Source organism: Dreissena polymorpha, chromosome 9 (genome assembly GCF_020536995.1).
Source record: "Dreissena polymorpha isolate Duluth1 chromosome 9, UMN_Dpol_1.0, whole genome shotgun sequence".
NCBI classification, from domain to species: Eukaryota; Metazoa; Mollusca; class Bivalvia; order Myida; family Dreissenidae; genus Dreissena; species Dreissena polymorpha.
Window position 1 is genome coordinate 24,236,384 of NC_068363.1, and position 13,952 is coordinate 24,250,335.

Sequence of the window (13,952 nt, forward strand, 5' to 3'; positions counted from 1 at the left end):
AAAACATTTCCCATTATTAGATCTACACCTGCAACTTTATTTAGGACTTTGACTTTAATATCATACTTGCTCATGTGTTTAAGAACAAAAAGGTCAGAGACATGCCTTTTTTTCTAAAAAAAAACCTGAAGTTTGTAGGTGAGTTATAGACATCAGCGTTTTTTTTCCTTCTTTAACTAGTACCGGGGAACGGTACCTTTCCCAAAGCCTACCGGAGGCTTCCCAATTTTAGCACCGGACCTTTCCCAATCTCGATATCTACCGTTCCGAACGATTTTAGGTGCCGTTCCCAATAGCCAGTGCCTTTTATTTTCGCTGGAAATATCTTTTGATATTGTCGAGCCTTTCATTTTCGGCCATTTATTTTCGCCGGACATTGTTGCGTAGAAAGTAAACAAAACTTTTCAAATGGGGCGCAACTCTAACCGCTGTGTAAAAGGTGAATGGATTACATAACCGCGACGAGTGATCGATATTTCCCGTGAAAGAATCCCATCGCTAAGACCAGTCTTCCTTACATCAATAAACTTTCTCAACACTAATTTTTCGTTGACATTAAAAAAAACGTAACCGTATTGAGTTAAATGCGCATATTACTTCTATGTATAGTTTTTTAAGTGTCAAATCCGGACAGTAACTATTCGGATACGGATATAAACAAATAAAAGTTTAACATAAAATTAAAAATAATGAGACATGGGTGTAAAATCCTATAGTTATTTACAACATATACATAAGCATTTAATGGCACATGATCTTAATATCTTATTTGATGATTTGAAAAAAAATCAAAACAAAATATAAGACTTACCTTTGAAAATTATTGTTAAAGCATTCCACTCTAAAAACTGATTTTGGTTACGTGTGACTATTCTCACTGTATATTGTTAAAAGATGTCAAACCAGTACAAGATCCATTGTTGTTGTTTTTGTTTAGTTTTTAAGTTTTAAATTTAACTCACATGAAACATTGCAGGGCTTGTAAGACTTTTAAGGGCTAAAAAAAATTATTAATATTATTTTTTATGCAACCTCAGTGCTTATGCCTATCACTGGAAGATATTTTTTTCCAATTGACGGGCACATTCTAACTGAAGTGGCAATAACACAATTTTCACATGACATGATATGATAGTCAAAATATCATAACCGTACTGTAGTTTTTCTGTCAAAACCTAGAGTTTAAAATGCTTTGTGATGCAGAATATAGCCCCTAATGATAGATTACATGCATTTTAAAGGTTCCCATTTCATCAATTTTGCGACTCGAATTTTTCCCAATTCATTGATTTCGCGACTCGTTTTTTTCCCAATTTGAAGATTTCACGACTCGAAAAATTCCCAATTGTAGGGGTACAGGTACCTTTCCCCTTTGGGGAAAAAAAACGCTGGACATTGAAATGAACAGTTTTTATTTTTTCCCCAAATATGTCTCTTTCGCGCTCGATTTTCCCTTTTACCCAGCGTCTTCCCCTTTTTCTAATGTGAAATTCCATCTTTCATCACTAAAGAAAACCATTTGTCGTCTGCGAGATTCGCAAATCTAGTGCGCACGATTACCTGACGCGCAAGATTACCGGACTTAACTGTATATATTACCATTGTGACAAACCCTCTACCTTTTTTCTACAGTAAATACAGTGTGACGAAACTGCAGTGTGATGAAACCTCCGTAAACCTTTTTTGCTATTACTTTTTGAATGCATTTATCAAAACGTGCATTTACACACCAAAAAGCATATTTCCGTTTGCAATTTTGATTGCAGCAGACGCAGATTTTTTTGCTGAGTCCAGGTCACGTGATAGTCATGTGACTTTGTACACACTGGAGTAGTATTTATGAAGTGTCGGGTAATAGGTCATGTTTACATCGGCCGCCATTTTATTTTGTCTGCTAGAGGTGACAATAATCAGGGAATCATTGTTATGAATTCTTGATTTTGGAAGGTAGTTTGCTGAAATTTACAAATAAATCATTCAATGATTGAACTGTTAGTCAATTGTTAAAACAAATTGTTTTTGTCATTCAAGTGTTTCAAGTTTTAGGTAATTTAACGTAATTTCTTAGATGTTCGATAACTGGTTCGTCCACCATACCGATAGCCCAATAGTTTGAGTAAAGAAATAAAAGAATAGAAGACAGGATCGGGGATGATAAACACAAAAACAAAAGCAGTAATACCTCTTAATATTATGACTTACTTATCATTTACTGATTCCTATTCAAATATGTAAAACTAACTGGATTTCTGTTTCTTCCTCCAAATACGTTCTATGAAAATTTGACAAGCGAATGACTTCCGCTTGGGACAAACCAAAACATAATTAAACGCAACCTTAATGTACAGGTTACACTATAATAAGTTTTAGGCCTAGTTACAATAAGAGAACGTTCCTGTCACTCTAATCAAAGAGCGTCTGCAGGAGTCGGATGATATTCATTCATTATTTGCGAGATTTGTGCAACAAAATCAATATATTTTTCAACAATACACGTTTAGATAAAGATGAAACAGAATAAAGATTTAAAATGTTCATCTCCTTATGTACTCCCTTATCTTTAAACAAATCTGATGTGATTAATGTCTAGCGTTGAATTGACTTGAAAGCGTTTTGTAAAGACGAGAAGTGCGTAAATATCTCACCTTGTAAGAAACCCATTTCGTGGGGATATTGTCGTGTTATGGCGTCTATCTATCTATCTTCGGATACTGTTGAACTTCCCTTTCGGGTATGATAAACAGATCGCGCTGTCAGTGAAAGAAAAAGATTTATACAATATTGTACAATAAAAGTATTGACAGTGAGACGTCAAAGAAAGAAAGTAAGACTGAAACAAAGTTTGAAAGTGTTAGTATATGTATAGACAAGAGTTAAAATAAGGTTTAAAACACACTCTGCCGCAACTAATTGTATGAAATTTGGCTTAATGCCAGCTCGAAGGATTCAAACGTTGGCAGGAGGACAATTTTTGGTGGGAGGTTGTTCCATAGTATGACAGTGCTGGGAAAATAAGAAAATTTATAATAGTTAGCTACTGTGTGAATCTGCCTATAAGCTAAAGGATTTGTATCGCGAGTCAATCTCCTGGGTTTTTCAAAATATGTGGGGACGGGGACAGCTACTAATGAGTGGAAAATTTTGTAATATAATACTATTTTAGTATCAGTCCATCTGTTCTCTAGAGATCTTATACCGAGTGACTGTTGCATGTCTGAGTCACTATCATAAGTGGAATAGCTGTAATGAAGCCATCTGATTGCTCTTATTTGAACAATTTCGATTTTATTGATGTTTTGATTAATGCATGGCGACCAGACTGGAAAAGAGTATTCTACTTGAGGCATGACAAGAGTTTTATTGGCGGTTTGTTTTACTTTTTTGTTTTTAGTTTAGATGTTACGTTTAAGGAAACCAAGTGTTCTATTTGCTGTTGTACATATTCTATTAATGTGAGTGCTGACAGAAAGGTCTTTGGAAAAGTCTAATCCTACGTATTTTGAACTTGGTACGGTTTTAAGGATATGGCCATGCAATAAATAATTATGTTTGAGTTTATGTTTGCTTCGAGTTATGTTAAGGCCTTCGCATTTACTGAGGTTAAAATGCATTTCCAATTTGGTTTCCAATTGTTCCAAGGTCTTAAGATCTTGCTGTTATTGGTTGCAATCATTAAGGTTGTTGATCGTGAGGTAGACAGCAGTGTCATCAGCAAAGAGACTGACTTGGGATCTTACATGATCTGGTACGTTGTTTATGTAGAGAAGGAATAAGAGGGGGCATAAGACAGAGCCTTGAGGCACACCAGATGTCACAGGAACTTCATCAGATTTCTCGCCCTCCAGAACGACAACTTGAGTTCGACCTATTAGGAAATAACGGATCAAGTCAAGAGAACAGCCTCTTATACCATGTTCATGAAGTTTATAGAGAAGTTTAGAATGACTGACTTTATCACAAGCCTTGCTTAAGTCCAGAAGAATAAGATCTGACTGCTGGCCTGCAACAAGGATTCTCGCACGGTCATCTACCAGTTGGATGAGTTGCGTTTCGCAGGAACGGCGCTCCCTAAAACCATGCTGGAGATAAAAAAATATATCGTATCTGGTTAAATGAGCAAAGATGTTAGATGCCATGATATGTTCAGTAAATTAACAAAAGATACAAGTCAGAGGTATCGGCCGATAGTTTGATTGGTCACTGTGGGGTCCGTTTTTTATAGGGGGGGGGGACACATTTCCCGTTCTCCAATCAGATGATAAGATAATAATTAGAAAATAATGTTTAAGCCATACAAGACGGTTTATTGGTTCATGTGTTGTTAATTGAAAGGGCGACAATTCCTTCAAAAAATAACACGATCCCCAAAGCTTTACATTTACAATGGAGGGGTGATTCTAGAAACAGTTATAAACACATCGTTGCTAAAAGCAGGAGTTGAGCACATTATATTTTATATAATGTTAATTACTCCATAAAAAATAACTCAACAGCGAAACCTTGGCAATATGCCCTGAGGCACTAATAGATAATCATTTTGTAAACGTTTCAGAAAAATCACAAGCGTAATGTAGGAAGATTTGCGTACAGAATTATAAGGCAGACTGAAGCACGCACAGACGCCTACCTTTTACGAGAGATAACCATAACCTATTTTGTTTATTTAAATAGCATGTTCTGGTATCGAAACTTAGGGATATTAAATCACTGCACCTCTTGTCAATTTATGTATTGCCTGAAACCAAGAAACCATTCTATTGTATTTTTTTTCATTATTGTGTCCCCATTTAAACCAGTTTAAACTATTATATTAACGGGAATAAAACAATGAAAAATGCGATTATTTTTAATTCGATATCAGTTAGGACTGCCACGTGACCATAGTTAATCATTTAATCTTCTTATCTTTTAAAAAAAATCTTCAGTAAGTCAGTGCAAATGTAATTGCTTCTGGTCCGATCTTTAGGTCTCCAATGTCAAGGCCACGACCCGTGTATAATTGGGACCACATTGGACACTCACAACCCCGCCCCACGTCCAGCCCTTGGGAATCCAGGAGCTGGAGAGTCCCTCGCTCAACACGCCACACTGACCCTGGAGGGAAATAATATATAAAAAGAGTATGTTCTGGGTCTATTGCATGTGCGTAAAGTGTAACACACGATTATCCTGAGACGATACTTTCTGCTTTACGCAATTCATTAAGCCCAGTTTTCCTAGAACGCGGCTCATATAGTCCAATATAACAACTAAAACTTACATTGTTAAACACATGCACATTTCATATCTACAGGTTATCTCATGAGGCGAAACACACTCTACAATAAAGCAAAATTATCAAATTGAAAGAAGCAGTGACCTCAACATAACAAGACGTACTGAGCACCAAATTGTAGACGCACACAATGAATAGATATCAGCAGACACACTACAGAAATATGCTGAACGAAGAACATAAAGTTGTATGAAAGATGAACTGTGTTTGTGAAAGACAATCTGCCATGTATTGAAGTGTTTAGGAAAAAGTCGGGAAACTGTTAATTAACAGACAATTCCGAGGCTCGTTACTTTGCAAAATATCAATGGACCAGAACAACCAGCCTTGCTCTGAAAGCCATTTGAGGTAGACTCACATATCAATATCCAGATAAGTATCTGAAATCGTTTCGGAAACAATCCGGAAGTGCTATTTTAGAGAAATTATAAATTTGAAGGCCCGTAACGTAGTTACAAAAATGAATCGGGCCGAAACAATAACCTGATCTGTAAGTCATGTGTGTAGAATCGCACACCACAAATAAGGTTAGTATCTAAAAGCACTTAGGACAAAAATTCCGGAAAAGGTTAATTTTAAAAAACAAGCTTAGTCCAAGACACGCAACTTCATCAAAAATCAATTGATGAACTTGAACTATTAGTTATGAAGGAAGACTCACATATCTAAAACAAGGCAAATACCTGAAAATCATGTAAATTTCTGAAAGCGTTTAGGAAAGTAACTCCGGAAACGGAATGTCGGACGTACAGACAGACGGACGGACGAAAAGTGAGACTGCTATATATTATCCTACCGGGGGCATAAACAACAGCTAATAAGAGGAGAGAACAAAATAACGTCAAGCAAAATATAACAGCGGACAAGTGGAACCCTATCACATTTATACGGTACACACTAACTTATACTTTAGGCTATTTGAAACAACACATGAAAGACATGGCACTATTGCCTAAAAAATCATCAATAAATGATCACAATGACCGTCTTCAGGCCGATTGCAAATTCCTTGAATGTGTATTGTTTATTTTGATTTTTTTTAACTCTTTCAGTGCTGGAACCGAATTTTGAAGGCCTTTGCAAACAGTTTGGATCCAGATGAGACGCCATAGAACGTGGCGTCTCATCAGGATCCAAACTGTTTGCTATTCTGAGAGTATTCTTTGAAAAAAATAGAAGAAAATGATAATTTTAGAAATTCAGCAGACGACATTTTAGCAGACGTCAAATTTCCCAGCATGCAAAGGGTTACAAGGCAGAGATATGATTAACTAAATATCGTTTATCTGCATGAAGCAAGAAATTACAGCTTCATGAAAGCATCAGTTCTCTCAGAATGGTCGTCAAGGTTAACATATTTCTTCTTGAAAAAAATAGACTTAAGCAGGAAATATACTACGATTGCTGCTATGTTTGACTAATGGAGAAACAACAATGTGCACTGAGTTTAAAGTGAGTTTAAAGTGAGATTTCGTAAAGCTGTATACGTCTCAATCCTGATCATTAAAATTGCACTTCGTTAAGCTAAATTTACATTTATATAAACATATGCTATTCAAAATTTGCTAAAGATCACTTTTTATAGTATGTGTAATTTGAAGTTCAACCCTAGTTAGATTCAGCCAGCGTCACGCATCAATGATAAATTAATACATACAAATCAAATCAAAAACACACAATCTAATATCAAAACCTGCAAAATAACAATTTAAAATGAACGTATTTCAAAAGTGAAGATAATGTGAAAATAAAAAGTGATTCTTAGCAAATTGTGAGTCATTTTGTAGTCTTTTGACAAATAAAAGGAATATGATGATCATTAAAAGCCTCGCCTCGCACGCTATCCAAAGTTATGTTATTCCGTTGCTTCAAAGTGTCGCATTATTTGCGATATTTTTGACAGCTTCGTGATTTGAAATGCATATTAACTTATTTAAACATTAAATCAAAATACTTTTCTTCTACCACCTGTCTTTGTTGTGTATGTGTTATTTGTGTAACAGTCTATACGATTATTATTTGTTTCGTATAAATCAAGTAACATGTATTTATACATAAATGTACGAGGTCCCATAATAATGTTGAATGAATTAAATTAATTTCTACTACTACTATTGTTTGATTGCTTGCGAATTAGGATGGAAACTGACCAATTGGAGGCCATGTCTCAAAACGACAAGCAGCAAAAAGTGATGATCCTGGATAATCAAGCTGTGGAACAAATCCAAAAAGGTGTATCTAATTGTTGATTTTATGGGTTTTTATGCCCCCGGTATGGTGGCATATAGCAGTTGAACTGTCCATCAGTGTGTCAGTATGTGTGTATGTGTGTCAGTCTGTCTATCCGTCCGAAAGCTTTAATGGCCATAACTTTTTCAATATTGAAGAAAGCAACTTGATATTTGGCATGCATGTGCATCTCACGGAGCTGCACATTTTGAGTGGTGAAAGGTGAAGGTCAAGGTCATTCTTCAAGGTCAAATGTCTAAAATATGGCGTCTGTCCGTCCGTCCAAAAACTTTAACATTGGCCATAACTTCTTCACTATTGAAGATAGCAACTTGATATTTGGCATGCATGTGCATCTCACGGAGCTGCACATTTTGAGTGGTGAAAGGTGAAGGTGCAGGTCATCCTTCAAGGTCAAATGTCTTATATATGGCATCTGTCCGTCCGTCCATCAACTTTAACATTGGCCATAACTTTTTCACTATTGAAGATAGCAACTTGATATTTGGCATGCATGTGTATCTCATGGAGCTGAACATTTTGGGTGGTGAAAGGTGAAGGTCAATGTCATCCTTCAAGGTCAAATGTCAAATATATGGCGTCTGTCCGTCCGAAAACTTTAACATTGGCCATAACTTTTTCAATATTGAAGATAGCAATAGCAACTTGATATTTGGCATGCATGTGTATCTCATGAAGCTGCACATTTTGAGTGGTGGAAGTTCAAGGTCAAGGTCATCCATCAAGGTCAAAGGTTTAACAAAAAACAAAAACAAAATAATAAATTTAAAGCGGCGTTCTCATGAAACTGCACATTTAGAGTGGTGGAAGTTCAAGGTCAAGGTCATCCTTCAAGGTCAAAAAAAAAATCAAAGCGGCTTTCTCATGAAGCTGCACATTTTGAGTGGTGGAAGTTCAAGGTCAAGGTCATCCTTCAAGGTCAAAGTTATTTTTTTTATTTTTTTTTCAAAGCGGCGCAATAGGGGGCATTGTGTTTCCGACGAACACATCTCTTGTTGATGTTTACTTCAGCTTTTATTGTCTTTTGTATGAGGATTGTGTTTGTTAAATACTATTTTACTTTTCAAACTACTTGTGCTTTCTTTAGAATAGCTTTAAACATGTGCGTCCAGGATGAAATTTTCAGGGAATTTTTATCCCCCGCCAGAGGCGTAGGGATATTGTTTTGGCGTTGTCCGTCCGGCCGTCCGTCTGCCCGTCCAGCTGTCCGTCCGTCCGGCACTTTTGTGTCCGGAGCCATATCTTGGAAGTGCTTTTGCGGATTTCATTGAAACTTCGTATGAGTATATATATGCATAAGAAGAGGATGCACGCCAAATGGCATTGTACACCATCTGTTAAAAACAGAGTTATGGCCGTTTGTATCTTGAAAAAATGCTTTTTACTATAGGCACTTTTGTGTCTGGAGCCATATCTTGGAAGTGCTTTGGCGGATTTCATTGAAACTTTGTTTGAGTATATATATGAATAAGGGGATGATGCACGCAAAATGGCATTGTACACCATTTGTTAAAAACAGAGTTATCGCCCTTTGTATCTTGAAAAAATGCTTTTTACTATAGGCACTTTTGTGTCCGGAGCCATATCTTGGAAGTGCTTTGGCAGATTTCATTGAAACTTGGTATTAGTATATATATGCATAAGACGATAATGCACGCCAAATGGCATTGTATACAATCTGTTAAAAACAGAGTTATGGCCCTTTGTATCTTGAAAAAATGCTTTTTACTATAGGCACTTTTGTGTCCGGAGCCATATCTTGGAAGTGCTTTGGCGGATTTCATTGAAACGTGGTATGAGTATATATCCCGCGCCAGAGGCGGAGGGATATTGTTTTGGCGCTGTCCCTCCGGCTGTCCGTCTGTCTGTCACTTTTGTGTACAGAGCCATATCTTGGAAGTGCTTTGGCGGATTTCATTGAACTTCGTATGAGTATATATATGGATAAGAGGATAATGCACGCCAAATTGTATTGTACACCGCAGCGATTTTCCTCCTTCTTTATAAAGTACCGGTAAACGGTACTTTCCCAATCAAGCAAAAATTCCCAAATTTCCAATCTGAAAAAATCCCAATCGGCATCCGAATTTTTTCTCAAAACGACCGAAAGTTTCGTAACAAAACCCAACTTTCGGCGAGCGAACAAAGAAAATCGTATAGTTGTGTGTAACCACGCGCTCGATTAATTTCGGGTTTTATTATTCAGCGCGTGCAATCAATTGAGTCGTTACTGTTTCCTGTTCTTTTGTGTGACCTGCAGGTTATGGCGGCCATGTTAGAACTTCTGGAATAAGTTGCGAAACCTTAACAAACAATGTAAGTAGCTCTTTAATTATATAATGCATGATCATTGTTGTGTCTATCAAAGTTACGCTGGTATTTATATGAAATGCCAAATCTTAAATCGCTTATTTAAATGCTATTCCCGAATTTCTATTTTTATATAATTAAGGTTCATGTAAAGTCCCAAAATGACCCCATATAGATGAAATTTTAAAATATAAAAATGATCAGTTATACCCAAAATAAGTTAATGAAATTTACATATGGTTGCAATAATCACATTTTTATTCCATATATGTACACAATTAAAAAAAAACACTCACAAATGGTAGTAATAATGTAATTATTATCAAAAATATTGCAAGGTATGGCAAATTCTCAATTTCATTAAAAAAACACAAATGCACCAAATAAAAACACCAACAGTATATGCAAGTTATATGTAAGGTACTCCGAGCATCGAATTGCGTCAATAGACCAATTCACGCGTGACGTCACGCGCACCTGCGTGTTTTTATCCGCGCCACTCTGGTAGGCAAAAGAAAGACACGATCAAAAGGGAGATATCGAGCATGATATTTATTGTCACGCTCTATATCTATATTAAATACATTATTTAATATATTTTGATATGTATACGATCATTTTTAGATTTTAGATTTAAACATCCCAAAAGTTGTTGTACTGTACTAAAACAAATAAGAATGAAAACAAACAATAAATAGATCGATTCCATGCACACAGCATATATTAACTTACCACTATGATAATCCATAATCCATCTGTTATTAAGTATGAACAATTGCTGCAACTAAAGAACAGGGTCTGAACTAATAACACTTTGTTTATGTGTTAAGGAATCTTTGAGTATCAGATCAAATTTGTTAAATCGTATAACGTAATTTACCAGTTGTTCATCTTATGTACCCCAATATACATTTGATTTATTCATACTCGTGTTTGTTAAAATGTGTTATCTGGCGCGTATCAATATCAACCACATGACTGTGATGTTGACGAGGTACATTGTGCAAGTCAACTAAAAAAAGTCTTCCAAAACATTGAACTAAATTTTGCAATTATATCATTCTGTAATCTGACAATAGCTGTTTACATCAATGCACACATTATAAACTCGGTAGTATTATTGGCAAAATATTTTATTTTTAAATGCAAACAGGAAAAAAACAACACCATAAATTGATTTTCTTGTGTCCTTTTAATAATATAATTTAACAAGAGAATAAATCACGACTACACAAAATAAATTACATATATTGTATAATCGTTGTGCGCTTTTTATGCTCAATGGGTACACCTACCATAAAAAAGTAAATATACTTTGTGACATAGTTTCACCTAGCTTAAAGCAACATGTATACACTTTTTCCCTTGTATATATATAAAATATAATATAATAAAATATATATCGAAATTGAAACTGTTTATAACATATTTTTCACACCATCCATAGTCTTTATAGATGCTATGTACCATAACTTATATCGGGAAAAAAGACAACATATATACTACTTTTGTGTATTTTTAAACATAATATTTTATATACAAAATATATTATGTTGACGATAGAAATAAAAAAGGAAATTACTTAAAAAAGTCTTGTCTGTCTGTCTAGGAAAACTAACACTTTGTCACATTAAATAAATTAATTTAATTTAATTGGTTTGATTTGATTGTTTGCATCAATCTTAAAATCGTGTTAGCCTTTGTATTCCGGTGTTTAATTGCCCCCTTTGTTCGGCACAAGCCGGTTATCTCGTTTTGATCAGATATTGTCCCTACTTAACTAACAGCAAAGTGTCATAAACTACAGCAGGGACCTATACAAACAATAGGTCCCTGACCACGGGTGGTATATGAAAGTTTGGTCATTAATCGCAATTGATGATACCACCATGTCTTCTCTTTCTAGTAGTATTGAGCAGTCATTTGGGGTTTAGTAATATACCGCTAAAGTTCAACTGTTCAATTAGATATGCTACATATCGTAAAAAAATATAAAGTAATTTGTCCAGTATATATAATTAGAAAATGTTCGCTGTGAAGATACTAGCCTGTTTACCGGTAATTTATAACAAAACGTATTTAATAATTGGTGAATAATCATTAAACGTATTTAGCGGGTACCGGTTCATTAAAACTACGTCATTCCGTTTGAAGATTGAATGTTACGGCCATGCACAAACAACATCATGAAAACAAGAAATTACGTATGACTACCGGGGTAAATAATATTTACGAAAAATAAAAAGCAATATAGATATATATTATAAAATGTAAGATATTTGTCACTCATATACACTAGTTAAGAAATTTCAATATACATGAATTCACAGGTTAATTTGCATCATGTGAAGTTGTGTTTTTCAGTTGTATGTTACGATTCATCTATAGTGCTATTCACCCGAAAAACAAATCATCCAATTTAAAAGAAAATGAACATTTAAATACTGTCATGCACTTCGCTTTTAATAGGGTTTTGTTGTACAGTGTCAGATTTTAATGCACCCCTGTTCTTTCACTCATATTTTTTTTATCACACTTTCATACTCATATAATTGATAATTATAATAATATAATGGGGTGCATTTTTTTTTTTTGTAATTTTTGAAATCCTTCTGCAAGAAATAAAACGGCTAATGCATAGCTTTGTTTTGTGAAATTGTCGGTGTTTAGTCTTCAGACCACATTTACCTTGATGCTAATGACAGGGTCTTCCCCAGGCCATTTAAGCGCCCCTTGCCGGGGCGCTTGAACTTCAAAATCAGAGTCCCCGGGGCGCTTGAAATTTTCCGATTAATGTATTTTTTAGTAAAAGAAAGTGGAGATTGTCCAAAAAAATCAAGGTTTCTCTATCAGTGTATCAATATTTCCTGTTTTAAAAGCGCACTCGGTACCTACTTTCACAAGTAATCGCCATAAACACCACATGGGGTAATGGATAATCCACTGATAAGAGAATAGCATGACGCGCGTATCGATTTTTCTAGCCACATTACACAGTCATTTAAATGCTGACAAGGATGTATCTGGTAGCTTTCCAGTCGTGAACTGTGAAGTTCATCGTCCAATCGGTTACGCGAATGCTTATGAGGGCGGGGTTAACTATCGACCATTATTTTTGATTGACGTCGGGCATGAAGTAAGAGTTTATCGCAGCTCGATTAGCAAGAAGTTGTACCGTTTACGTAATAAAACCGGTAATTGGTATAGTACAGTACATTAAAGACGGTTTCGGGCATCATCATCACACCTTTTTACTGTGATACAAGTGTTACCTATAATTAATACGAGAAATTAATTGCAAGTGGTAAACAATTAATTATTATAGCAAGTAAGTTGTGCAAATGACTTCCAGTTACAATTATGTGATAAGAATTTAATTCCAGTACATGTATATTTCATCATGTCCATTTATAGAACTGATTCACCTTGTTTTTCTGACATTTATTCGACACGTAATGCGCTTTAACAAATTTTCGTTGAATTAATTACGCACACTTGTAAATGTTTCGTCCGATTATCGATAGTAAGAAGACTGATCATGGCAACCGGCCGTGATCCTCGTGGAAAACGTGAATTTCATGCATATTCCGTCAAAACATTTATTCGACTCGTAAAGTGTTTAAACAAATTATCGTTGAATTTATAACGCAACGGTTAATATTTGTTGAAATATCTAATGGGAATAATTAAATTTGTAATCCGAAACCCATTCCCGTAAGTCGATGTTAACGCGTTTTTAATCCAAAACACACTTCCGAATGTAAATGTTACCGCAGCGTTAAATATTTTTGCTTCAAATAAGCAGTGCAAATTTATTTTGTGTCGAATCTTTTTCTCAATTAAAAAGAGCGCGAAAATTATGCAGCATATACAACGTCACGTCATTTGCATACAAAAGCTTGCGTGTAATGAGCCTTTTAACAAGCACACAACAGGTCAGGGGATTGACGCATATTCAGAGGCAATATTTCATCAAATCTATAAATAGTCACTTAAAAAATGGCAAGGTTTGTGTTAAAGAAATAATTGAGAGCTTTTATCGTAAATATTTACCAGAAAGTGATTGATGAAAACGGAATAAACGGGATTATCGAGTAATAAAGAGAAACTTGAAAAG

The 13,952-nt window shown here is 35.2% G+C and overlaps 2 protein-coding genes across 3 annotated transcripts in view; one reads left to right on the forward strand and one right to left on the reverse strand.

The window, feature by feature from the left end:
• LOC127845441 (ankyrin repeat domain-containing protein 27-like) overlaps positions 1-13,952 on the reverse strand; it is a 339,366-nt gene that overhangs the window by 182,353 nt on the left and 143,061 nt on the right. The window lies entirely within an intron of this gene.
• LOC127845917 (uncharacterized) overlaps positions 9,765-13,952 on the forward strand; it is a 362,958-nt gene continuing 358,770 nt past the window's right edge. The window contains exon 1 of the mRNA XM_052377096.1: positions 9,765-9,841. The gene's annotated coding sequence lies outside the window, so the exon portion shown is untranslated. The remainder of the gene's footprint in view (positions 9,842-13,952) is intronic.